The sequence below is a fragment of the Argentina silus genome (genome assembly GCF_951799395.1).
Source record: "Argentina silus genome assembly, chromosome: 14".
Lineage (NCBI taxonomy): Eukaryota > Metazoa > Chordata > Actinopteri > Argentiniformes > Argentinidae > Argentina > Argentina silus.
Window position 1 is genome coordinate 235,437 of NC_139668.1, and position 25,985 is coordinate 261,421.

General features: G+C 41.4%; 1 pseudogene across 1 annotated transcript in view; it reads left to right on the forward strand.

The window, feature by feature from the left end:
• The first annotated feature begins 4,005 nt into the window (after positions 1-4,005).
• The window catches only part of LOC310815254 (cytochrome P450 3A27-like), a 37,174-nt pseudogene continuing 15,194 nt past the window's right edge, over positions 4,006-25,985 (forward strand). Inside the window, exon 1 of the transcript in view lies at positions 4,006-4,022. The product of the transcript in view is annotated as a cytochrome P450 3A27-like (transcript). The remainder of the gene's footprint in view (positions 4,023-25,985) is intronic.

Sequence of the window (25,985 nt, forward strand, 5' to 3'; positions counted from 1 at the left end):
AATCTGTCATTAACACTGTTTTCCACACGCTTTTTTCATTGCATTGCCATATAATCAATTGGTCATTGATGCGTCACGAATAACGACAATGCGTCGAAAATTAAAGAAATGTAAACATGAATTATGTTATTACTGTCTAAGCATCGCAAAGCTGTATGCTTAAAGGAGTCTGACGTCACAGTGGCTTGCCTGAAACAAAGGAATCAGAGAAACATGTGCTTACAGGGGCGTCGAAGCGCCTTCTCCCGCTGATGGAGCAAAGTTGCTACAGTGACAAAGACAAGCTCCGCGCTCATGGGCAATGTATATGGGGCAACTGTGCTGCGAGTATCTAAGCAGTCGTCGTGCATGGATAAAATGCAATGTTTCAAACAGATCTGATGAATTCACCTACTTTGAAAAAGTGTGCGTTAGGAAGTTCTTTTGACACAAAGCGAAAATCTACAGTCAAGCGTCAATCAGCAGACAGCCGTGTGTTCTTTAGTCATGAGCCTGTTGTCAAAACGGCAGAAAAAAATGTTCACAAACGAAATATTGTTTCTACACTTAAAATGAACAAAGAAAAAATGAGCTAGCCTGATATAAGTCATGTTCATGACGATGCAAATGTAACGAGATTTCGAACTGTTCTGTTGCACACGTTGGGACTCATTTTATTTTTCTACAAAAAACATTTGCCATGACGGGAATCGAACCCGGGCCGCCATGGGTTACAAGGTAGATGCCTATCCGCTAGACCATTTGGGAAAACTTGATATGTATACCCTAAGATATCTAAGTGTCATTTCGATGAGGTCTGTAGCAGAGGCCATAGAGCACAGCAAACAAATAATCATGTGTTTAAATATTCTTGTCGTTTTGAAAAATTACCATTGTCACCTGCACAGGAATGCCATGCGGCCAACATTGAAGAAATGTGCTTCTCAAATCTGTCATTAACACTGTTTTCCACACGCTTTTTTCATTGCATTGCCATATAATCAATTGGTCATTGATGCGTCACGAATAACGACAATGCGTCGAAAATTAAAGAAATGTAAACATGAATTATGTTATTACTGTCTAAGCATCGCAAAGCTGTATGCGTAAAGGCGTCTGACGTCACAGTGGCTTGCCTGAAACAAAGGAATTAGAGAAACATGTGCTTACAGGGGCGTCGAACCGCCTTCTCCCGCTGATGGAGCAAAGTTGCTACAGTGACAAAGACAAACTCCGCGCTCATGGGCAATGTATATGAGGCAACGGTGCTGCGAGTATCTAAGCAGTCGTCGTGCATGGATAAAATGCAATGTTTCAAACAGATCTGATGAATTCACCTACTTTGAAAAAGTGTGCGTTAGGGAGTTCTTTTGACACAAAGCGAAAATCTACAGTCAAGCGTCAATCAGCAGACAGCCGTGTGTTCTTTAGTCATGAGCCTGTTGTCAAAACGGCAGAAAAAAATGGTCACAAACGAAATATTGTTTCTACACTTAAAATGAACAAAGAAAAAATGAGCTAGCCTGATATAAGTCATGTTCATGACGATGCAAATGTAACGAGATTTCGAACTGTTCTGTTGCACACGTTGGGACTCATTTTATTTTTCTACAAATAACATTTGCCATGACGGGAATCGAACCCGGGCCACCATGGGTTACAAGGTAGATGCCTATCCGCTAGACCATTTGGGAAAACTTGATATGTATACCCTAAGATATCTAAGTGTCATTTCGATGAGGTCTGTAGCAGAGGCCATAGAGCACAGCAAACAAATAATCATGTGTTTAAATATCCTTGTCGTTTTGAAAAATTACCATTGTCACCTGCACAGGAATGCCATGCGGCCAACATTGAAGAAATGTGCTTCTCAAATCTGTCATTAACACTGTTTTCCACACGCTTTTTTCATTGCATTGCCATATAATCAATTGGTCATTGATGCGTCACGAATAACGACAATGCGTCGAAAATTAAAGAAATGTAAACATGAATTATGTTATTACTGTCTAAGCATCGCAAAGCTGTATGCTTAAAGGAGTCTGACGTCACAGTGGCTTGCCTGAAACAAAGGAATCAGAGAAACATGTGCTTACAGGGGCGTCGAAGCGCCTTCTCCCGCTGATGGAGCAAAGTTGCTACAGTGACAAAGACAAGCTCCGCGCTCATGGGCAATGTATATGGGGCAACTGTGCTGCGAGTATCTAAGCAGTCGTCGTGCATGGATAAAATGCAATGTTTCAAACAGATCTGATGAATTCACCTACTTTGAAAAAGTGTGCGTTAGGAAGTTCTTTTGACACAAAGCGAAAATCTACAGTCAAGCGTCAATCAGCAGACAGCCGTGTGTTCTTTAGTCATGAGCCTGTTGTCAAAACGGCAGAAAAAAATGTTCACAAACGAAATATTGTTTCTACACTTAAAATGAACAAAGAAAAAATGAGCTAGCCTGATATAAGTCATGTTCATGACGATGCAAATGTAACGAGATTTCGAACTGTTCTGTTGCACACGTTGGGACTCATTTTATTTTTCTACAAAAAACATTTGCCATGACGGGAATCGAACCCGGGCCGCCATGGGTTACAAGGTAGATGCCTATCCGCTAGACCATTTGGGAAAACTTGATATGTATACCCTAAGATATCTAAGTGTCATTTCGATGAGGTCTGTAGCAGAGGCCATAGAGCACAGCAAACAAATAATCATGTGTTTAAATATCCTTGTCGTTTTGAAAAATTACCATTGTCACCTGCACAGGAATGCCATGCGGCCAACATTGAAGAAATGTGCTTCTCAAATCTGTCATTAACACTGTTTTCCACACGCTTTTTTCATTGCATTGCCATATAATCAATTGGTCATTGATGCGTCACGAATAACGACAATGCGTCGAAAATTAAAGAAATGTAAACATGAATTATGTTATTACTGTCTAAGCATCGCAAAGCTGTATGCGTAAAGGCGTCTGACGTCACAGTGGCTTGCCTGAAACAAAGGAATCAGAGAAACATGTGCTTACAGGGGCGTCGAAGCGCCTTCTCCCGCTGATGGAGCAAAGTTGCTACAGTGACAAAGACAAGCTCCGCGCTCATGGGCAATGTATATGGGTCAACTGTGCTGCGAGTATCTAAGCAGTCGTCGTGCATGGATAAAATGCAATGTTTCAAATAGATCTGATGAATTCACCTACTTTGAAAAAGTGTGCGTTAGGAAGTTCTTTTGACACAAAGCGAAAATCTACAGTCAAGCGTCAATCAGCAGACAGCCGTGTGTTCTTTAGTCATGAGCCTGTTGTCAAAACGGCAGAAAAAAATGGTCACAAACGAAATATTGTTTCTACACTTAAAATGAACAAAGAAAAAATGAGCTAGCCTGATATAAGTCATGTTCATGACGATGCAAATGTAACGAGATTTCGAACTGTTCTGTTGCACACGTTGGGACTCATTTTATTTTTCTACAAAAAACATTTGCCATGACGGGAATCGAACCCGGGCCGCCCTGCTTTACAAGGTAGATGCCTATCCGCTAGACCATTTGGGAAAACTTGATATGTACACCCTAAGATATCTAAATGTCATTTCGATGAGATCTGTAGCAGAGGCCATAGAGCACAGCAAACAAATAATCATGTGTTTAAATATCCTTGTCGTTTTGAAAAATTACCATTGTCACCTGCACAGGAATGCAATGCGGCCAACATTGAAGAAATGTGCTTCTCAAATCTGTCATTAACACTGTTTTCCACACGCTTTTTTCATTGCATTGCCATATAATCAATTGGTCATTGATGCGTCACGAATAACGACAATGCGTCGAAAATTAAAGAAATGTAAACATGAATTATGTTATTACTGTCTAAGCATCGCAAAGCTGTATGCGTAAAGGCGTCTGACGTCACAGTGGCTTGCCTGAAACAAAGGAATTAGAGAAACATGTGCTTACAGGGGCGTCGAACCGCCTTCTCCCGCTGATGGAGCAAAGTTGCTACAGTGACAAAGACAAACTCCGCGCTCATGGGCAATGTATATGAGGCAACGGTGCTGCGAGTATCTAAGCAGTCGTCGTGCATGGATAAAATGCAATGTTTCAAACAGATCTGATGAATTCACCTACTTTGAAAAAGTGTGCGTTAGGGAGTTCTTTTGACACAAAGCGAAAATCTACAGTCAAGCGTCAATCAGCAGACAGCCGTGTGTTCTTTAGTCATGAGCCTGTTGTCAAAACGGCAGAAAAAAATGGTCACAAACGAAATATTGTTTCTACACTTAAAATGAACAAAGAAAAAATGAGCTAGCCTGATATAAGTCATGTTCATGACGATGCAAATGTAACGAGATTTCGAACTGTTCTGTTGCACACGTTGGGACTCATTTTATTTTTCTACAAAAAACATTTGCCATGACGGGAATCGAACCCGGGCCGCCCTGCGTGACAAGGCAGATTCCTATCCGCTAGACCATTTGGGAAGACTTGATATGTACACCCTAAGATATCTAAGTGTCATTTCGATGAGGTCTGTAGCAGAGGCCATAGAGCACAGCAAACAAATAATCATGTGTTTAAATATCCTTGTCGTTTTGAAAAATTACCATTGTCACCTGCACAGGAATGCCATGCGGCCAACATTGAAGAAATGTGCTTCTCAAATCTGTCATTAACACTGTTTTCCACACGCTTTTTTCATTGCATTGCCATATAATCAATTGGTCATTGATGCGTCACGAATAACGACAATGCGTCGAAAATTAAAGAAATGTAAACATGAATTATGTTATTACTGTCTAAGCATCGCAAAGCTGTATGCGTAAAGGCGTCTGACGTCACTGTGGCTTGCCTGAAACAAAGGAATTAGAGAAACATGTGCTTACCGGGGCGTCGAACCGGCTTGTCCTCCTGATGGAGCAAAGTTGCTACAGTGACAAAGACAAGCTCCGCGCTCATGGGCAATTTATATGGGGCAACTGTGCTGCGAGTATCTAAGCAGTCGTCGTGCATGGATAAAATGCAATGTTTCAAACAGATCTGATGAATTCACCTACTTTGAAAAAGTGTGCGTTAAGGGAGTCATTTTGACACAAAGCGGAAATCTACAGTCAAGCGTCAATCAGCAGACAGCCGTGTGTTCTTTAGTCATGAGCCTGTTGTCAAAACGGCAGAAAAAAATGGTCACAAACGAAATATTGTTTCTACACTTAAAATGAACAAAGAAAAAATGAGCTAGCCTGATATAAGTCATGTTCATGACGATGCAAATGTAACGAGATTTCGAACTGTTCTGTTGCACACGTTGGGACTCATTTTATTTTTCTACAAGAATCATTTGCCATGACGGGAATCGAACCCGGGCCGCCCTGCGTTACAAGGCAGATTCCTATCCGCTAGACCATTTGGGAAGACTTGATATGTAAACCCTAAGATATCTAAGTGTCATTTCGATGAGGTCTGTAGCAGAGGCCATAGAGCACAGCAAACAAATAATCATGTGTTTAAATATCCTTGTCGTTTTGAAAAATTACCATTGTCACCTGCACAGGAATGCCATGCGGCCAACATTGAAGAAATGTGCTTCTCAAATCTGTCATTAACACTGTTTTCCACACGCTTTTTTCATTGCATTGCCATATAATCAATTGGTCATTGATGCGTCACGAATAACGACAATGCGTCCAAAATTAAAGAAATGTAAACATGAATTATGTTATTATTGTCTAAGCATCGCAAAGCTGTATGCGCAAAGGCGTCTGACGTCACTGTGGCTTGCCTGAAACAAAGGAATTAGAGAAACATGTGCTTACAGGGGCGTCGAACCGGCTTGTCCCCCTGATGGAGCAAAGTTGCTACAGTGACAAAGACAAGCTCCGCGCTCATGGGCAATTTATATGGGGCAACTGTGCTGCGAGTATCTAAGCAGTCGTCGTGCATGGATAAAATGCAATGTTTCAAACAGATCTGATGAATTCACCTACTTTGAAAAAGTGTGTGTTAGGGAGTCCTTTTGAAACAAAGCGAAAATCTACAGTCAAGCGTCAAATAGCAGACAGCCGTGTGTTCTTTAGTCATGAGCCTGTTGTCAAAACGGCAGAAAAAAATGGTCACTAACGAAATATTGTTTCTACACTTAAAATGAACAAAGAAAAAAATGAGCTAGCCTGATATAAGTCATGTTCATGACGATGCAAATATAACGAGATTTCGAACTGTTCTGTTGCACACGTTGGGACTCATTTTATTTTTCTACAAAAATCATTTGCCATGACGGGAATCGAACCCGGGCCGCCCTGCGTTACAAGGCAGATTCCTATCCGCTAGACCATTTGGGAAGACTTGATATGTACACCCTAAGATATCTAAGTGTCATTTCGATGAGGTCTGTAGCAGAGGCCATAGAGCACAGCAAACAAATAATCATGTGTTTAAATATCCTTGTCGTTTTGAAAAATTACCATTGTCACCTGCACAGGAATGCCATGCGGCCAACATTGAAGAAATGTGCTTCTCAAATCTGTCATTAACACTGTTTTCCACACGCTTTTTTCATTGCATTGCCATATAATCAATTGGTCATTGATGCATCACGAATAACGACAATGCGTCGAAAATTAAAGAAATGTAAACATGAATTATGTTATTACTGTCTAAGCATCTCAAAGCTGTATGCGTAAAGGCGTCTGACGTCACAGTGGCTTGCCTGAAACAAAGGAATTAGAGAAACATGTGCTTACAGGGGCGTCGAACCGGCTTCTCACGCTGATGGAGCAAAGTTGCTCCAGTGACAAAGACAAGCTCCGCGCTCATGGGCAATTTATATGGGGCAACTGTGCTGCGAGTATCTAAGCAGTCGTCGTGCATGGATAAAATGCAATGTTTCAAACAGATCTGATGAATTCACCTACTTTGAAAAAGTGTGCGTTAGGGAGTTCTTTCGACACAAAGCGAAAATCTACAGTCAAGCGTCAATCAGCAGACAGCCGTGTGTTCTTTTGTCATGAGCCTGTTGTCAAAACGGCAGAAAAAAAAGGTCACAAACGAAATATTGTTTCTACACTTAAAATGAACAAAGAAAAAATGAGCTAGCCTGATATAAGTCACGTTCATGACGATGCAAATGTAACGAGATTTCGAACTGTTCTGTTGCACACGTTGGGACTCATTTTATTTTTCTACAAAAATCATTTGCCATGACGGAAATCGAACCCGGGCCGCCCTGCGTTACAAGGCAGAGTCCTATCCGCTAGACCATTTGGGAAGACTTGATATGTACACCCTAAGATATCTAAGTGTCATTTCGATGAGGTCTGTAGCAGAGGCCATAGAGCACAGCAAACAAATAATCATGTGTTTAAATATCCTTGTCGTTTTGAAAAATTACCATTGTCACCTGCACAGGAATGCCATGCGGCCAACATTGAAGAAATGTGCTTCTCAAATCTGTCATTAACACTGTTTTCCACACGCTTTTTTCATTGCATTGCCATATAATCAATTGGTCATTGATGCGTCACGAATAACGACAATGCGTCGAAAATTAAAGAAATGTAAACATGAATTATGTTATTACTGTCTAAGCATCTCAAAGCTGTATGCGTAAAGGCGTCTGACGTCACAGTGGCTTGCCTGAAACAAAGGAATTAGAGAAACATGTGCTTACAGGGGCGTCGAACCGGCTTCTCACGCTGATCGAGCAAAGTTGCTCCAGTGACAAAGACAAGCTCCGCGCTCATGGGCAATTTATATGAGGCAACTGTGCTGCGAGTATCTAAGCAGTCGTCGTGCATGGATAAAATGCAATGTTTCAAACAGATCTGATGAATTCACCTACTTTGAAAAAGTGTGCGTTAGGGAGTTCTTTCGACACAAAGCGAAAATCTACAGTCAAGCGTCAATCAGCAGACAGCCGTGTGTTCTTTTGTCATGAGCCTGTTGTCAAAACGGCAGAAAAAAAAGGTCACAAACGAAATATTGTTTCTACACTTAAAATGAACAAAGAAAAAATGAGCTAGCCTGATATAAGTCACGTTCATGACGATGCAAATGTAACGAGATTTCGAACTGTTCTGTTGCACACGTTGGGACTCATTTTATTTTTCTACAAAAATCATTTGCCATGACGGGAATCGAACCCGGGCCGCCCTGCGTTACAAGGCAGATTCCTATCCGCTAGACCATTTGGGAAGACTTGAGATGTACACCCTAAGATATCTAAGTGTCATTTCGATGAGGTCTGTAGCAGAGGCCATAGAGCACAGCAAACAAATAATCATGTGTTTAAATATCCTTGTCGTTTTGAAAAATTACCATTGTCACCTGCACAGGAATGCCATGCGGCCAACATTGAAGAAATGTGCTTCTCAAATCTGTCATTAACACTGTTTTCCACACGCTTTTTTCACTACATTGCCATATAATCAATTGGTCATTGATGCGTCACGAATAACGACAATGCGTCGTAAATTAAAGAAATGTAAACATGAATTATGTTATTACTGTCTAAGCATCGCAAAGCTGTATGCGCAAAGGCGTCTGACGTCACTGTGGCTTGCCTGAAACAAAGGAATTAGAGAAACATGTGCTTACAGGGGCGTCGAACCGGCTTGTCCCCCTGATGGAGCAAAGTTGCTACAGTGACAAAGACAAGCTCCGCGCTCATGGGCAATTTATATGGGGCAACTGTGCTGCGAGTATCTAAGCAGTCGTCGTGCATGGAAAAAATGCAATGTTTCAAACAGATCTGATGAATTCACCTCCTTGAAAAAGTGTGCATTAAGGGAGTCCTTTTGACACAAAGCGAAAATCTACAGTCAAGCGTCAATAAGCAGACAGCCGTGTGTTCTTTAGTCATGAGCCTGTTGTCAAAACGGCAGAAATAAATGGTCACAAACGAAATATTGTTTCTACACTTAAAATGAACAAAGACAAAATGAGCTAGCCTGATATAAGTCATGTTCATGACGATGCAAATGTAACGAGATTTCGAACTGTTCTGTTGCACACGTTGGGACTCATTTTATTTTTCTACAAGAATCATTTGCCATGACGGGAATCGAACCCGGGCCGCCCTGCGTTACAAGGCAGATTCCTATCCGCTAGACCATTTGGGAAGATTTCATAGGTGCACCCTAAGATATCTAAGTGTCATTTCGATGAGGTCTGTCGCAGAGGCCATAGAGCACACCAAACAAATAATCATGTGTTTAAATATCCTTGTCGTTTTGAAAAATTACCATTGTCACCTGCACAGGAATGCCATGCGGCCAACATTGAAGAAATGTGCTTCTCAAATCTGTCATTAACACTGTTTTCCACACGCTTTTTTCATTGCATTGCCATATAATCAATTGGTCATTGATTCGTCACGAATAACGACAATGCGTCGAAAATTAAAGAAATGTAAACATGAATTATGTTATTACTGTCTAAGCATCGCAAAGCTGTATGCGCAAAGGCGTCTGACGTCACTGTGGCTTGCCTGAAACAAAGGAATTAGAGAAACATGTGCTTACAGGGGCGTCGAACCGGCTTGTCCCCCTGATGGAGCAAAGTTGCTACAGTGACAAAGACAAGCTCCGCACTCATGGGCAATTTATATGGGGCAACTGTGCTGCGAGTATCTAAGCAGTCGTCGTGCATGGATAAAATGCAATGTTTCAAACAGATCTGATGAATTCACCTACTTTGAAAAAGTGTGCGTTAAGGGAGTCCTTTTGACACAAAGCGAAAATCTACAGTCAAGCGTCAATCAGCAGACAGCCGTGTGTTCTTTAGTCATGAGCCTGTTGTCAAAAGGCAGAAAAAAATAGTCACAAACGAAATATTGTTTCTACACTTAAAATGAACAAAGACAAAATGAGCTAGCCTGATATAAGTCATGTTCATGACGATGCAAATGTAACGAGATTTCGAACTGTTCTGTTGCACACGTTGGGACTCATTTTATTTTTCTACAAGAATCATTTGCCATGACGGGAATCGAACCCAGGCCGCCCTGCGTTACAAGGCAGATTCCTATCCGCTAGACCATTTGGGAAGATTTCATACGTCGACCCTAAGATATCTAAGTGTCATTTCGATGAGGTCTGTAGCAGAGGCCATACAGCACACCAAACAAATAATCATGTGTTTAAATATCCTTGTCGTTTTGAAAAATTACCATTGTCACCTGCACAGGAATGCCATGCGGCCAACATTGAAGAAATGTGCTTCTCAAATCTGTCATTAACACTGTTTTCCATACGCTTTTTTCATTGCATTGCCATATAATCAATTGGTCATTGATGCGTCACGAATAACGACAATGCGTCGAAAATTAAAGAAATGTAAACATGAATTATGTTATTACTGTCTAAGCATCGCAAAGCTGTATGCGCAAAGGCGTCTGACGTCACTGTGGCTTGCCTGAAACAAAGGAATTAGAGAAACATATGCTTTCAGGGGCGTCGAACCGGCTTGTCCCCCTGATGGAGCAAAGTTGCTACAGTGACAAAGACAAGCTCCGCGCTCATGGGCAATTTATATGGGACAACTGTGCTGCGAGTATCTAAGCAGTCGTCGTGCATGGATAAAATACAATGTTTCAAACAGATCTGATGAATTCACCTACTTTGAAAAAGTGTGCGTTAAGGGAGTCCTTTTGACACAAAGCGAAAATCTACAGTCAAGCGTCAATCAGCAGACAGCCGTGTGTTCTTTAGTCATGAGCCTGTTGTCAAAACGGCAGAAAAAAATGGTCACAAACGAAATATTGTTTCTACACTTAAAATGAACAAAGAAAAAATGAGCTAGCCTGATATAAGTCATGTTCATGACGATGCAAATGTAACGAGATTTCGAACTGTTCTGTTGCACACGTTGGGACTCATTTTACTTTTCTACAAGAATCATTTGCCATGACGGGAATCGAACCCGGGCCACCCTGCGTTACAAGGCAGATTCCTATCCGCTAGACCATTTGGGAAGATTTCATAGGTGCACCCTAAGATATCTAAGTGTCATTTCGATGAGGTCTGTAGCAGAGGCCATAGAGCACACCAAACAAATAATCATGTGTTTAAATATCCTTGTCGTTTTGAAAAATTACCATTGTCACCTGCACAGGAATGCCATGCGGCCAACATTGAAGAAATGTGCTTCTCAAATCTGTCATTAACACTGTTTTCCACACGCTTTTTTCATTGCATTGCCATATAATCAATTGGTCATTGATGCGTCACGAATAACGACAATGCGTCGAAAATTAAAGAAATGTAAACATGAATTATGTTATTACTGTCTAAGCATCGCAAAGCTGTATGCGTAATGGCGTCTGACGTCACAGTGGCTTGCCTGAAACAAAGGAATTAGAGAAACATGTGCTGACAAGGGGCGTCGAACCGGGTTGTCCCCCTGATGGAGCAAAGTTGCTACAGTGACAAAGACAAGCTCCGCGCTCATGGGCAATTTATATGGGGCAACTGTGCTGCGAGTATCTAAGCAGTCGTCGTGCATGGATAAAATGCAATGTTTCAAACAGATCTGATGAATTCACCTACTTTGAAAAAGTGTGCGTTAAGGGAGTCCTTTTGACACAAAGCGAAAATCTACAGTCAAGAGTCAATCAGCAGACAGCCGTGTGTTCTTTAGTCATGAGCCTGTTGTCAAAACGGCAGAAAAAAATGGTCACAAACGAAATATTGTTTCTACACTTAAAATGAACAAAGAAAAAATGAGCTAGCCTGATATAAGTCATGTTCATGACGATGCAAATGCAACGAGATTTCGAACTGTTCTGTTGCACACGTTGGGACTCATTTTATTTTTCTACAAGAATCATTTGCCATGACGGGAATCGAACCCGGGCCGCCCTGCGTTACAAGGCAGATTCCTATCCGCTAGACCATTTGGGAAGATTTCATATGTAGACCCTAAGATATCTAAGTGTCATTTCGATGAGGTCTGTAGCAGAGGCCATAGAGCACACCAAACAAATAATCATGTGTTTAAATATCCTTGTCGTTTTGAAAAATTACCATTGTCACCTGCACAGGAATGCCATGCGGCCAACATTGAAGAAATGTGCTTCTCAAATCTGTCATTAACACTGTTTTCCACACGCTTTTTTCATTGCATTGCCATATAATCAATTGGTCATTGATGCGTCACGAATAACGACAATGCGTCGTAAATTAAAGAAATGTAAACATGAATTATGTTATTACTGTCCAAGCATCGCAAAGCTGTATGAGCAAAGGCGTCTGACGTCACTGTGGCTTGCCTGAAACAAAGGAATTAGAGAAACATGTGCTGACAAGGGGCGTCGAACCGGGTTGTCCCCCTGATGGAGCAAAGTTGCTACAGTGACAAAGACAAGCTCCGCGCTCATGGGCAATTTATATGGGGCAACTGTGCTGCGAGTATCTAAGCAGTCGTCGTGCATGGATAAAATGCAATGTTTCAAACAGATCTGATGAATTCACCTACTTTGAAAAAGTGTGCGTTAAGGGAGTCCTTTTGACACAAAGCGAAAATCTACAGTCAAGAGTCAATCAGCAGACAGCCGTGTGTTCTTTAGTCATGAGCCTGTTGTCAAAACGGCAGAAAAAAATGGTCACAAACGAAATATTGTTTCTACACTTAAAATGAACAAAGAAAAAATGAGCTAGCCTGATATAAGTCATGTTCATGACGATGCAAATGCAACGAGATTTCGAACTGTTCTGTTGCACACGTTGGGACTCATTTTATTTTTCTACAAGAATCATTTGCCATGACGGGAATCGAACCCGGGCCGCCCTGCGTTACAAGGCAGATTCCTATCCGCTAGACCATTTGGGAAGATTTCATATGTAGACCCTAAGATATCTAAGTGTCATTTCGATGAGGTCTGTAGCAGAGGCCATAGAGCACACCAAACAAATAATCATGTGTTTAAATATCCTTGTCGTTTTGAAAAATTACCATTGTCACCTGCACAGGAATGCCATGCGGCCAACATTGAAGAAATGTGCTTCTCAAATCTGTCATTAACACTGTTTTCCACACGCTTTTTTCATTGCATTGCCATATAATCAATTGGTCATTGATGCGTCACGAATAACGACAACGCGTCGTAAATTAAAGAAATGTAAACATGAATTATGTTATTACTGTCCAAGCATCGCAAAGCTGTATGAGCAAAGGCGTCTGACGTCACTGTGGCTTGCCTGAAACAAAGGAATTAGAGAAACATGTGCTTACAGGGGCGTCGAACCGGCTTGTCCCCCTGATGGAGCAAAGTTGCGACAGTGACAAAGACAAGCTCCGCGCTCATGGGCAACTTATAAGGGGCAACTGTGCTGCGAGTATCTAAGCAGTCGTCGTGCGTGGATAAAATGCAATGTTTCAAACAGATCTGATGAATTCACCTACTTTGAAAAAGTGTGCGTTAAGGGAGTCCTTTTCACACAAAGCGAAAATCTACAGTCAAGCGTCAATCAGCAGACAGCCGTGTGTTCTTTAGTCATGAGCCTGTTGTCAAAACGGCAGAAAAAAATGGTCACAAACGAAATATTGTTTCTACACTTAAAATGAACAAAGACAAAATGAGCTAGCCTGATATAAGTCATGTTCATGACGATGCAAATGTAACGAGATTTCGAACTGTTCTGTTGCACACGTTGGGACTCATTTTATTTTTCTACAAAAATCATTTGTCATGACGGGAATCGAACCCGGGCCGCCCTGCGTTACAAGGCAGATTCCTATCCGCTAGACTATTTGGGAAGATTTCAAATATAGACCCTAAGATATGTAGTGTCATTTCGATGAGGTCTGTAGCAGAGGCCATAGAGCACACCAAACAAATAATCATGTGTTTAAATATCCTTGTCGTTTTGAAAAATTACCATTGTCACCTGCACAGGAATGCCATGCGGCCAACATTGAAGAAATGTCCTTCTCAAATCTGTCATTAACACTGTTTTCCACACGCTTTTTTCATTGCATTGCCATATAATCAATTGGTCATTGATGCGTCACGAATAACGACAATGCGTCGAAAATTAAAGAAATGTAAACATGAATTATGTTATTACTGTCTAAGCATCGCAAAGCTGTATGCGTAAAGGCGTCTGACGTCACAGTGGCTTGCCTGAAACAAAGGAATTAGAGAAACATGTGCTTACAGGGGCGTCGAACCGGCTTGTCCCCCTGATGGAGCAAAGTTGCTACAGTGACAAAGACAAGCTCCGCGCTCATGGGCAATTTATATGGGGCAACTGTGCTGCGAGTATCTAAGCAGTCGTCGTGCATGGATAAAATGCAATGTTTCAAACAGATCTGATGAATTCACCTACTTTGAAAAAGTGTGCGTTAAGGGAGTCCTTTTGACACAAAGCGAAAATCTACAGTCAAGCGTCAATCAGCAGACAGCCGTGTGTTCTTTAGTCATGAGCCTGTTGTCAAAACGGCAGAAAAAAATGGTCACAAACGAAATATTGTTTCTACACTTAAAATGAACAAAGACAAAATGAGCTAGCCTGATATAAGTCATGTTCATGACGATGCAAATGTAACGAGATTTCGAACTTTTCTGTTGCACACGTTGGGACTCATTTTATTTTTCTACAAAAATCATTTGCCATGACGGGAATCGAACCCGGGCCGCCCTGCGTTACAAGGCAGATTCCTATCCGATAGACCATTTGGGAAGACTTGATATGTACACCCTAAGATATCTAAGTGTCATTTCGATGAGGTCTGTAGCAGAGGCCATAGAGCACACCAAACAAATAATCATGTGTTTAAATATCCTTGTCGTTTTGAAAAATTACCATTGTCACCTGCACAGGACTGCCATGCGGCCAACATTGAAGAAATGTGCTTCTCAAATCTGTCATTAACACTGTTTTCCACACGCTTTTTTCATTGCATTGCCATATAATCAATTGGTCATTGATGCGTCACGAATAACGACAATGCGTCGAAAATTAAAGAAATGTAAACATGAATTATGTTATTACTGTCTAAGCATCGCAAAGCTGTATGCGCAAAGGCGTCTGACGTCACTGTGGCTTGTCTGAAACATAGGAATTAGAGAAACGTGCTTTCAGGGGCGTCGAACCGGCTTGTCCCCCTGATGGAGCAAAGTTGCTACAGTGACAAAGACAAGCTACGCGCTCATGGGCAATTTATATGGGGCAACTGTGCTGCGAGTATCTAAGCAGTCGTCGTGCATGGATAAAATGCAATGTTTCAAACAGATCTGATGAATTCACCTACTTTAAAAAAGTGTGCGTTAAGGGAGTCCTTTTGACACAAAGCGAAAATCTACAGTCAAGCGTCAATCAGCAGACAGCCGTGTGTTCTTTAGTCATGAGCCTGTTGTCAAAACGGCAGAAAAAAATGGTCACAAACGAAATATTGTTTCTACACTTAAAATGAACAAAGACAAAATGAGCTAGCCTGATATAAGTCATGTTCATGACGATGCAAATGTAACGAGATTTCAAACTGTTCTGTTGCACACGTTGGGACTCATTTTATTTTTCTACAAGAATCATTTGCCATGACGGGAATCGAACCCGGGCCGCCCTGCGTTACAAGGCAGATTCCTATCCGCTAGACCATTTGGGAAGATTTCATATGTAGACCCTAAGATATCTAAGTGTCATTTCGATGAGGTCTGTAGCAGAGGCCATAGAGCACACCAAACAAATAATCATGTGTTTAAATATCCTTGTCGTTTTGAAAAATTACCATTGTCACCTGCACAGGAATGCCATGCGGCCAACATTGAAGAAATGTGCTTCTCAAATCTGTCATTAACACTGTTTTCCACACGCTTTTTTCATTGCATTGCCATATAATCAATTGGTCATTGATGCGTCACGAATAACGACAATGCGTCGAAAATTAAAGAAATGTAAACATGAATTATGTTATTACTGTCTAAGCATCGCAAAGCTGTATGCGCAAAGGCGTCTGACGTCACTGTGGCTTGTCTGAAACATAGGAATTAGAGAAACGTGCTTTCAGGGGCGTCGAACCGGCTTCTCCCCCTGATGGAGCAAAGTTGCTACAGTGACAAAGACAAGCTACGCGCTCATGGGCAATTTATATGGGGCAACTGTGCTGCGAGTATCTAAGCAGTCGTCGTGCATGGATAAAATGCAATGTTTCAAACAGATCTGATGAATTCACCTACTTTAAAAAAGTGTGCGTTAAGGGAGTCCTTTTGACACAAAGCGAAAATCTACAGTCAAGCGTCAATCAGCAGACAGCCGTGTGTTCTTTAGTCATGAGCCTGTTGTCAAAACGGCAGAAAAAAATGGTCACAAACGAAATATTGTTTCTACACTTAAAATGAACAAAGACAAAATGAGCTAGCCTGATATAAGTCATGTTCATGACGATGCAAATGTAACGAGATTTCAAACTGTTCTGTTGCACACGTTGGGACTCATTTTATTTTTCTACAAGAATCATTTGCCATGACGGGAATCGAACCCGGGCCGCCCTGCGTTACAAGGCAGATTCCTATCCGCTAGACCATTTGGGAAGATTTCATATGTAGACCCTAAGATATCTAAGTGTCATTTCGATGAGGTCTGTAGCAGAGGCCATAGAGCACACCAAACAAATAATCATGTGTTTAAATATCCTTGTCGTTTTGAAAAATTACCATTGTCACCTGCACAGGAATGCCATGCGGCCAACATTGAAGAAATGTGCTTCTCAAATCTGTCATTAACACTGTTTTCCACACGCTTTTTTCATTGCATTGCCATATAATCAATTGGTCATTGATGCGTCACGAATAACGACAATGCGTCGTAAATTAAAGAAATGTAAACATGAATTATGTTATTACTGTCTAAGCATCGCAAAGCTGTATGCGCAAAGGCGTCTGACGTCACTGTGGCTTGCCTGAAACAAAGGAATTAGAGAAACATGTGCTTACAGGGGCGTCGAACCGGCTTGTCCCCCTGATGGAGCAAAGTTGCTACAGTGACAAAGACAAGCTCCGCGCTCATGGGCAATTTATATGGGGCAACTGTGCTGCGAGTATCTAAGCAGTCGTCGTGCATGGATAAAATGCAATGTTTCAAACAGATCTGATGAATTCACCTACTTTGAAAAAGTGTGCGTAAGGGAGTTCTTTTGACACAAAGCGAAAATCTACAGTCAAGCGTCAATCAGCAGACAGCCGTGTGTTCTTTAGTCATGAGCCTGTTGTCAAAACGGCAGAAAAAAATGGTCACAAACGAAATATTGTTTCTACACTTAAAATGAACAAAGAAAAAATTAGCTAGCCTGATATAAGTCATGTTCATGACGATGCAAATGTAACGAGATTTCGAACTGTTCTGTTGCACACGTTGGGACTCATTTTTTTTTTCTACAAGAATCATTTGCCATGACAGGAATCGAACCCGGGCCGCCCTGCGTTACAAGGCAGATTCCTATCCGCTAGACCATTTGGGAAGATTTCATATGTAGACCCTAAGATATCTAAGTGGCATTTCGATGAGGTCTGTAGCAGAGGCCATTGAGCACACCAAACAAATAATCATGTGTTTAAATATCCTTGTCGTTTTGAAAAATTACCATTGTCACCTGCACAGGAATGCCATGCGGCCAACATTGAAGAAATGTGCTTCTCAAATCTGTCATTAACACTGTTTTCCACACGCTTTTTTCATTGCATTGCCATATAATCAATTGGTCATTGATGCGTCACGAATAACGACAATGCGTCGAAAATTAAAGAAATGTAAACATGAATTATGTTATTACTGTCTAAGCATCGCAAAGCTGTATGCGCAAAGGCGTCTGACGTCACTGTGGCTTGTCTGAAACATAGGAATTAGAGAAACGTGCTTTCAGGGGCGTCGAACCGGCTTGTCCCCCTGATGGAGCAAAGTTGCTACAGTGACAAAGACAAGCTACGCGCTCATGGGCAATTTATATGGGGCAACTGTGCTGCGAGTATCTAAGCAGTCGTCGTGCATGGATAAAATGCAATGTTTCAAACAGATCTGATGAATTCACCTACTTTAAAAAAGTGTGCGTTAAGGGAGTCCTTTTGACACAAAGCGAAAATCTACAGTCAAGCGTCAATCAGCAGACAGCCGTGTGTTCTTTAGTCATGAGCCTGTTGTCAAAACGGCAGAAAAAAATGGTCACAAACGAAATATTGTTTCTACACTTAAAATGAACAAAGACAAAATGAGCTAGCCTGATATAAGTCATGTTCATGACGATGCAAATGTAACGAGATTTCAAACTGTTCTGTTGCACACGTTGGGACTCATTTTATTTTTCTACAAGAATCATTTGCCATGACGGGAATCGAACCCGGGCCGCCCTGCGTTACAAGGCAGATTCCTATCCGCTAGACCATTTGGGAAGATTTCATATGTAGACCCTAAGATATCTAAGTGTCATTTCGATGAGGTCTGTAGCAGAGGCCATAGAGCACACCAAACAAATAATCATGTGTTTAAATATCCTTGTCGTTTTGAAAAATTACCATTGTCACCTGCACAGGAATGCCATGCGGCCAACATTGAAGAAATGTGCTTCTCAAATCTGTCATTAACACTGTTTTCCACACGCTTTTTTCATTGCATTGCCATATAATCAATTGGTCATTGATGCGTCACGAATAACGACAATGCGTCGAAAATTAAAGAAATGTAAACATGAATTATGTTATTACTGTCTAAGCATCGCAAAGCTGTATGCGCAAAGGCGTCTGACGTCACTGTGGCTTGCCTGAAACAAAGGAATTAGAGAAACATGTGCTTACAGGGGCGTCGAACCGGCTTGTCCCCCTGATGGAGCAAAGTTGCTACAGTGACAAAGACAAGCTCCGCGCTCATGGGCAATTTATATGGGGCAACTGTGCTGCGAGTATCTAAGCAGTCGTCGTGCATGGATAAAATGCAATGTTTCAAACAGATCTGATTAATTCACCTACTTTGAAAAAGTGTGCGTTAAGGGAGTCCTTTTGACACAAAGCGAAAATCTACAGTCAAGCGTCAATCAGCAGACAGCCGTGTGTTCTTTAGTCATGAGCCTGTTGTCAAAACGGCAGAAAAAAATGGTCACAAACGAAATATTGTTTCTACACTTAAAATGAACAAAGACAAAATGAGCTAGCCTGATATAAGTCATGTTCATGACGATGCAAATGTAACGAGATTTCAAACTGTTCTGTTGCACACGTTGGGACTCATTTTATTTTTCTACAAGAATCATTTGCCATGATGGGAATCGAACCCGGGCCGCCCTGCGTTACAAAGCAGATTCCTATCCGCTAGACCATTTGGGAAGATTTCATATGTAGACCCTAAGATATCTAAGTGTCATTTCGATGAGGTCTGTAGCAGAGGCCATAGAGCACACCAAACAAATAATCATGTGTTTAAATATCCTTGTCGTTTTGAAAAATTACCATTGTCACCTGCACAGGAATGCCATGCGGCCAACATTGAAGAAATGTGCTTCTCAAATCTGTCATTAACACTGTTTTCCACACGCTTTTTTCATTGCATTGCCATATAATCAATTGGTCATTGATGCGTCACGAATAACGACAATGCGTCGAAAATTAAAGAAATGTAAACATGAATTATGTTATTACTGTCTAAGCATCGCAAAGCTGTATGCGCAAAGGCGTCTGACGTCACTGTGGCTTGCCTGAAACAAAGGAATGAGAGAAACATGTGCTTACAGTGGCGTCGAACCGGCTTGTCCCCCTGATGGAGCAAAGTTGCTACAGTGACAAAGACAAGCTCCGCGCTCATGGGCAATTTATATGGGGCAACTGTGCTGCGAGTATCTAAGCAGTCGTCGTGCATGGATAAAATGCAATGTTTCAAACAGATCTGATGAATTCACCTACTTTGAAAAAGTGTGCGTAAGGGAGTTCTTTTGACACAAAGCGAAAATCTACAGTCAAGCGTCAATCAGCAGACAGCCGTGTGTTCTTTAGTCATGAGCCTGTTGTCAAAACGGCAGAAAAAAATGGTCACAAACGAAATATTGTTTCTACACTTAAAATGAACAAAGAAAAAATTAGCTAGCCTGATATAAGTCATGTTCATGACGATGCAAATGTAACGAGATTTCGAACTGTTCTGTTGCACACGTTGGGACTCATTTTTTTTTTCTACAAGAATCATTTGCCATGACAGGAATCGAACCCGGGCCGCCCTGCGTTACAAGGCAGATTCCTATCCGCTAGACCATTTGGGAAGATTTCATATGTAGACCCTAAGATATCTAAGTGGCATTTCGATGAGGTCTGTAGCAGAGGCCATTGAGCACACCAAACAAATAATCATGTGTTTAAATATCCTTGTCGTTTTGAAAAATTACCATTGTCACCTGCACAGGAATGCCATGCGGCCAACATTGAAGAAATGTGCTTCTCAAATCTGTCATTAACACTGTTTTCCACACGCTTTTTTCATTGCATTGCCATATAATCAATTGGTCATTGATGCGTCACGAATAACGACAATGCGTCGAAAATTAAAGAAATGTAAACATGAATTATGTTATTACTGTCTAAGCATCGCAAAGCTGTATGCGCAAAGGCGTCTGACGTCACTGTGGCTTGTCTGAAACATAGGAATTAGAGAAACGTGCTTTCAGGGGCGTCGAACCGGCTTGTCCCCCTGATGGAGCAAAGTTGCTACAGTGACAAAGACAAGCTACGCGCTCATGGGCAATTTATATGGGGCAACTGTGCTGCGAGTATCTAAGCAGTCGTCGTGCATGGATAAAATGCAATGTTTCAAACAGATCTGATGAATTCACCTACTTTAAAAAAGTGTGCGTTAAGGGAGTCCTTTTGACACAAAGCGAAAATCTACAGTCAAGCGTCAATCAGCAGACAGCCGTGTGTTCTTTAGTCATGAGCCTGTTGTCAAAACGGCAGAAAAAAATGGTCACAAACGAAATATTGTTTCTACACTTAAAATGAACAAAGACAAAATGAGCTAGCCTGATATAAGTCATGTTCATGACGATGCAAATGTAACGAGATTTCAAACTGTTCTGTTGCACACGTTGGGACTCATTTTATTTTTCTACAAGAATCATTTGCCATGACGGGAATCGAACCCGGGCCGCCCTGCGTTACAAGGCAGATTCCTATCCGCTAGACCATTTGGGAAGATTTCATATGTAGACCCTAAGATATCTAAGTGTCATTTCGATGAGGTCTGTAGCAGAGGCCATAGAGCACACCAAACAAATAATCATGTGTTTAAATATCCTTGTCGTTTTGAAAAATTACCATTGTCACCTGCACAGGAATGCCATGCGGCCAACATTGAAGAAATGTGCTTCTCAAATCTGTCATTAACACTGTTTTCCACACGCTTTTTTCATTGCATTGCCATATAATCAATTGGTCATTGATGCGTCACGAATAACGACAATGCGTCGAAAATTAAAGAAATGTAAACATGAATTATGTTATTACTGTCTAAGCATCGCAAAGCTGTATGCGCAAAGGCGTCTGACGTCACTGTGGCTTGCCTGAAACAAAGGAATTAGAGAAACATGTGCTTACAGGGGCGTCGAACCGGCTTGTCCCCCTGATGGAGCAAAGTTGCTACAGTGACAAAGACAAGCTCCGCGCTCATGGGCAATTTATATGGGGCAACTGTGCTGCGAGTATCTAAGCAGTCGTCGTGCATGGATAAAATGCAATGTTTCAAACAGATCTGATTAATTCACCTACTTTGAAAAAGTGTGCGTTAAGGGAGTCCTTTTGACACAAAGCGAAAATCTACAGTCAAGCGTCAATCAGCAGACAGCCGTGTGTTCTTTAGTCATGAGCCTGTTGTCAAAACGGCAGAAAAAAATGGTCACAAACGAAATATTGTTTCTACACTTAAAATGAACAAAGACAAAATGAGCTAGCCTGATATAAGTCATGTTCATGACGATGCAAATGTAACGAGATTTCAAACTGTTCTGTTGCACACGTTGGGACTCATTTTATTTTTCTACAAGAATCATTTGCCATGATGGGAATCGAACCCGGGCCGCCCTGCGTTACAAGGCAGATTCCTATCCGCTAGACCATTTGGGAAGATTTCATATGTAGACCCTAAGATATCTAAGTGTCATTTCGATGAGGTCTGTAGCAGAGGCCATAGAGCACACCAAACAAATAATCATGTGTTTAAATATCCTTGTCGTTTTGAAAAATTACCATTGTCACCTGCACAGGAATGCCATGCGGCCAACATTGAAGAAATGTGCTTCTCAAATCTGTCATTAACACTGTTTTCCACACGCTTTTTTCATTGCATTGCCATATAATCAATTGGTCATTGATGCGTCACGAATAACGACAATGCGTCGAAAATTAAAGAAATGTAAACATGAATTATGTTATTACTGTCTAAGCATCGCAAAGCTGTATGCGCAAAGGCGTCTGACGTCACTGTGGCTTGCCTGAAACAAAGGAATGAGAGAAACATGTGCTTACAGGGGCGTCGAACCGGCTTGTCCCCCTGATGGAGCAAAGTTGCTACAGTGACAAAGACAAGCTCCGCGCTCATGGGCAATTTATATGGGGCAACTGTGCTGCGAGTATCTAAGCAGTCGTCGTGCATGGATAAAATGCAATGTTTCAAACAGATCTGATGAATTCACCTACTTTAAAAAAGTGTGCGTTAAGGGAGTCCTTTTGACACAAAGCGAAAATCTACAGTCAAGCGTCAATCAGCAGACAGCCGTGTGTTCTTTAGTCATGAGCCTGTTGTCAAAACGGCAGAAAAAAATGGTCACAAACGAAATATTGTTTCTACACTTAAAATGAACAAAGACAAAATGAGCTAGCCTGATATAAGTCATGTTCATGACGATGCAAATGTAACGAGATTTCAAACTGTTCTGTTGCACACGTTGGGACTCATTTTATTTTTCTACAAGAATCATTTGCCATGACGGGAATCGAACCCGGGCCGCCCTGCGTTACAAGGCAGATTCCTATCCGCTAGACCATTTGGGAAGATTTCATATGTAGACCCTAAGATATCTAAGTGTCATTTCGATGAGGTCTGTAGCAGAGGCCATAGAGCACACCAAACAAATAATCATGTGTTTAAATATCCTTGTCGTTTTGAAAAATTACCATTGTCACCTGCACAGGAATGCCATGCGGCCAACATTGAAGAAATGTGCTTCTCAAATCTGTCATTAACACTGTTTTCCACACGCTTTTTTCATTGCATTGCCATATAATCAATTGGTCATTGATGCGTCACGAATAACGACAATGCGTCGAAAATTAAAGAAATGTAAACATGAATTATGTTATTACTGTCTAAGCATCGCAAAGCTGTATGCGCAAAGGCGTCTGACGTCACTGTGGCTTGCCTGAAACAAAGGAATTAGAGAAACATGTGCTTACAGGGGCGTCGAACCGGCTTGTCCCCCTGATGGAGCAAAGTTGCTACAGTGACAAAGACAAGCTCCGCGCTCATGGGCAATTTATATGGGGCAACTGTGCTGCGAGTATCTAAGCAGTCGTCGTGCATGGATAAAATGCAATGTTTCAAACAGATCTGATTAATTCACCTACTTTGAAAAAGTGTGCGTTAAGGGAGTCCTTTTGACACTAAGCGAAAATCTACAGTCAAGCGTCAATCAGCAGACAGCCGTGTGTTCTTTAGTCATGAGCCTGTTGTCAAAACGGCAGAAAAAAATGGTCACAAACGAAATATTGTTTCTACACTTAAAATGAACAAAGACAAAATGAGCTAGCCTGATATAAGTCATGTTCATGACGATGCAAATGTAACGAGATTTCAAACTGTTCTGTTGCACACGTTGGGACTCATTTTATTTTTCTACAAGAATCATTTGCCATGACGGGAATCGAACCCGGGCCGCCCTGCGTTACAAGGCAGATTCCTATCCGCTAGACCATTTGGGAAGATTTCATATGTAGACCCTAAGATATCTAAGTGTCATTTCGATGAGGTCTGTAGCAGAGGCCATAGAGCACACCAAACAAATAATCATGTGTTTAAATATCCTTGTCGTTTTGAAAAATTACCATTGTCACCTGCACAGGAATGCCATGCGGCCAACATTGAAGAAATGTGCTTCTCAAATCTGTCATTAACACTGTTTTCCACACGCTTTTTTCATTGCATTGCCATATAATCAATTGGTCATTGATGCGTCACGAATAACGACAATGCGTCGAAAATTAAAGAAATGTAAACATGAATTATGTTATTACTGTCTAAGCATCGCAAAGCTGTATGCGCAAAGGCGTCTGACGTCACTGTGGCTTGCCTGAAACAAAGGAATTAGAGAAACATGTGCTTACAGGGGCGTCGAACCGGCTTGTCCCCCTGATGGAGCAAAGTTGCTACAGTGACAAAGACAAGCTCCGCGCTCATGGGCAATTTATATGCGGCAACTGTGCTGCGAGTATCTAAGCAGTCGTCGTGCATGGATAAAATGCAATGTTTCAAACAGATCTGATTAATTCACCTACTTTGAAAAAGTGTGCGTTAAGGGAGTCCTTTTGACACAAAGCGAAAATCTACAGTCAAGCGTCAATCAGCAGACAGCCGTGTGTTCTTTAGTCATGAGCCTGTTGTCAAAACGGCAGAAAAAAATGGTCACAAACGAAATATTGTTTCTACACTTAAAATGAACAAAGACAAAATGAGCTAGCCTGATATAAGTCATGTTCATGACGATGCAAATGTAACGAGATTTCGAACTGTTCTGTTGCACACGTTGGGACTCATTTTATTTTTCTACAAGAATCATTTGCCATGACGGGAATCGAACCCGGGCCGCCCTGCGTTACAAGGCAGATTCCTATCCGCTAGACCATTTGGGAAGATTTCATATGTAGACCCTAAGATATCTAAGTGTCATTTCGATGAGGTCTGTAGCAGAGGCCATAGAGCACACCAAACAAATAATCATGTGTTTAAATATCCTTGTCGTTTTGAAAAATTACCATTGTCACCTGCACAGGAATGCCATGCGGCCAACATTGAAGAAATGTGCTTCTCAAATCTGTCATTAACACTGTTTTCCACACGCTTTTTTCATTGCATTGCCATATAATCAATTGGTCATTGATGCGTCACGAATAACGACAATGCGTCGAAAATTAAAGAAATGTAAACATGAATTATGTTATTACTGTCTAAGCATCGCAAAGCTGTATGCGCAAAGGCGTCTGACGTCACTGTGGCTTGCCTGAAACAAAGGAATTAGAGAAACATGTGCTTACAGGGGCGTCGAACCGGCTTGTCCCCCTGATGGAGCAAAGTTGCTACAGTGACAAAGACAAGCTCCGCGCTCATGGGCAATTTATATGGGGCAACTGTGCTGCGAGTATCTAAGCAGTCGTCGTGCATGGATAAAATGCAATGTTTCAAACAGATCTGATTAATTCACCTACTTTGAAAAAGTGTGCGTTAAGGGAGTCCTTTTGACACAAAGCGAAAATCTACAGTCAAGCGTCAATCAGCAGACAGCCGTGTGTTCTTTAGTCATGAGCCTGTTGTCAAAACGGCAGAAAAAAATGGTCACAAACGAAATATTGTTTCTACACTTAAAATGAACAAAGAAAAAATGAGCTAGCCTGATATAAGTCATGTTCATGACGATGCAAATGTAACGAGATTTCGAACTGTTCTGTTGCACACGTTGGGAGTCATTTTATTTTTCTACAAGAATCATTTGCCATGACGGGAATCGAACCCGGGCCACCCTGCGTTACAAGGAAGATTCCTATCCGCTAGACCATTTGGGAAGATTTCATATGTAGACCCTAAGATATCTAAGTGTCATTTCGATGAGGTCTGTAGCAGAGGCCAAAGAGGACACCAAACAAATAATCATGTGCTTAAATATCCTTGTCGTTTTGAAAAATTACCATTGTCACCTGCACAGGAATGCCATGCGGCCAACATTGAAGAAATGTGCTTCTCAAATCTGTCATTAACACTGTTTTCCACACGCTTTTTTCATTGCATTGC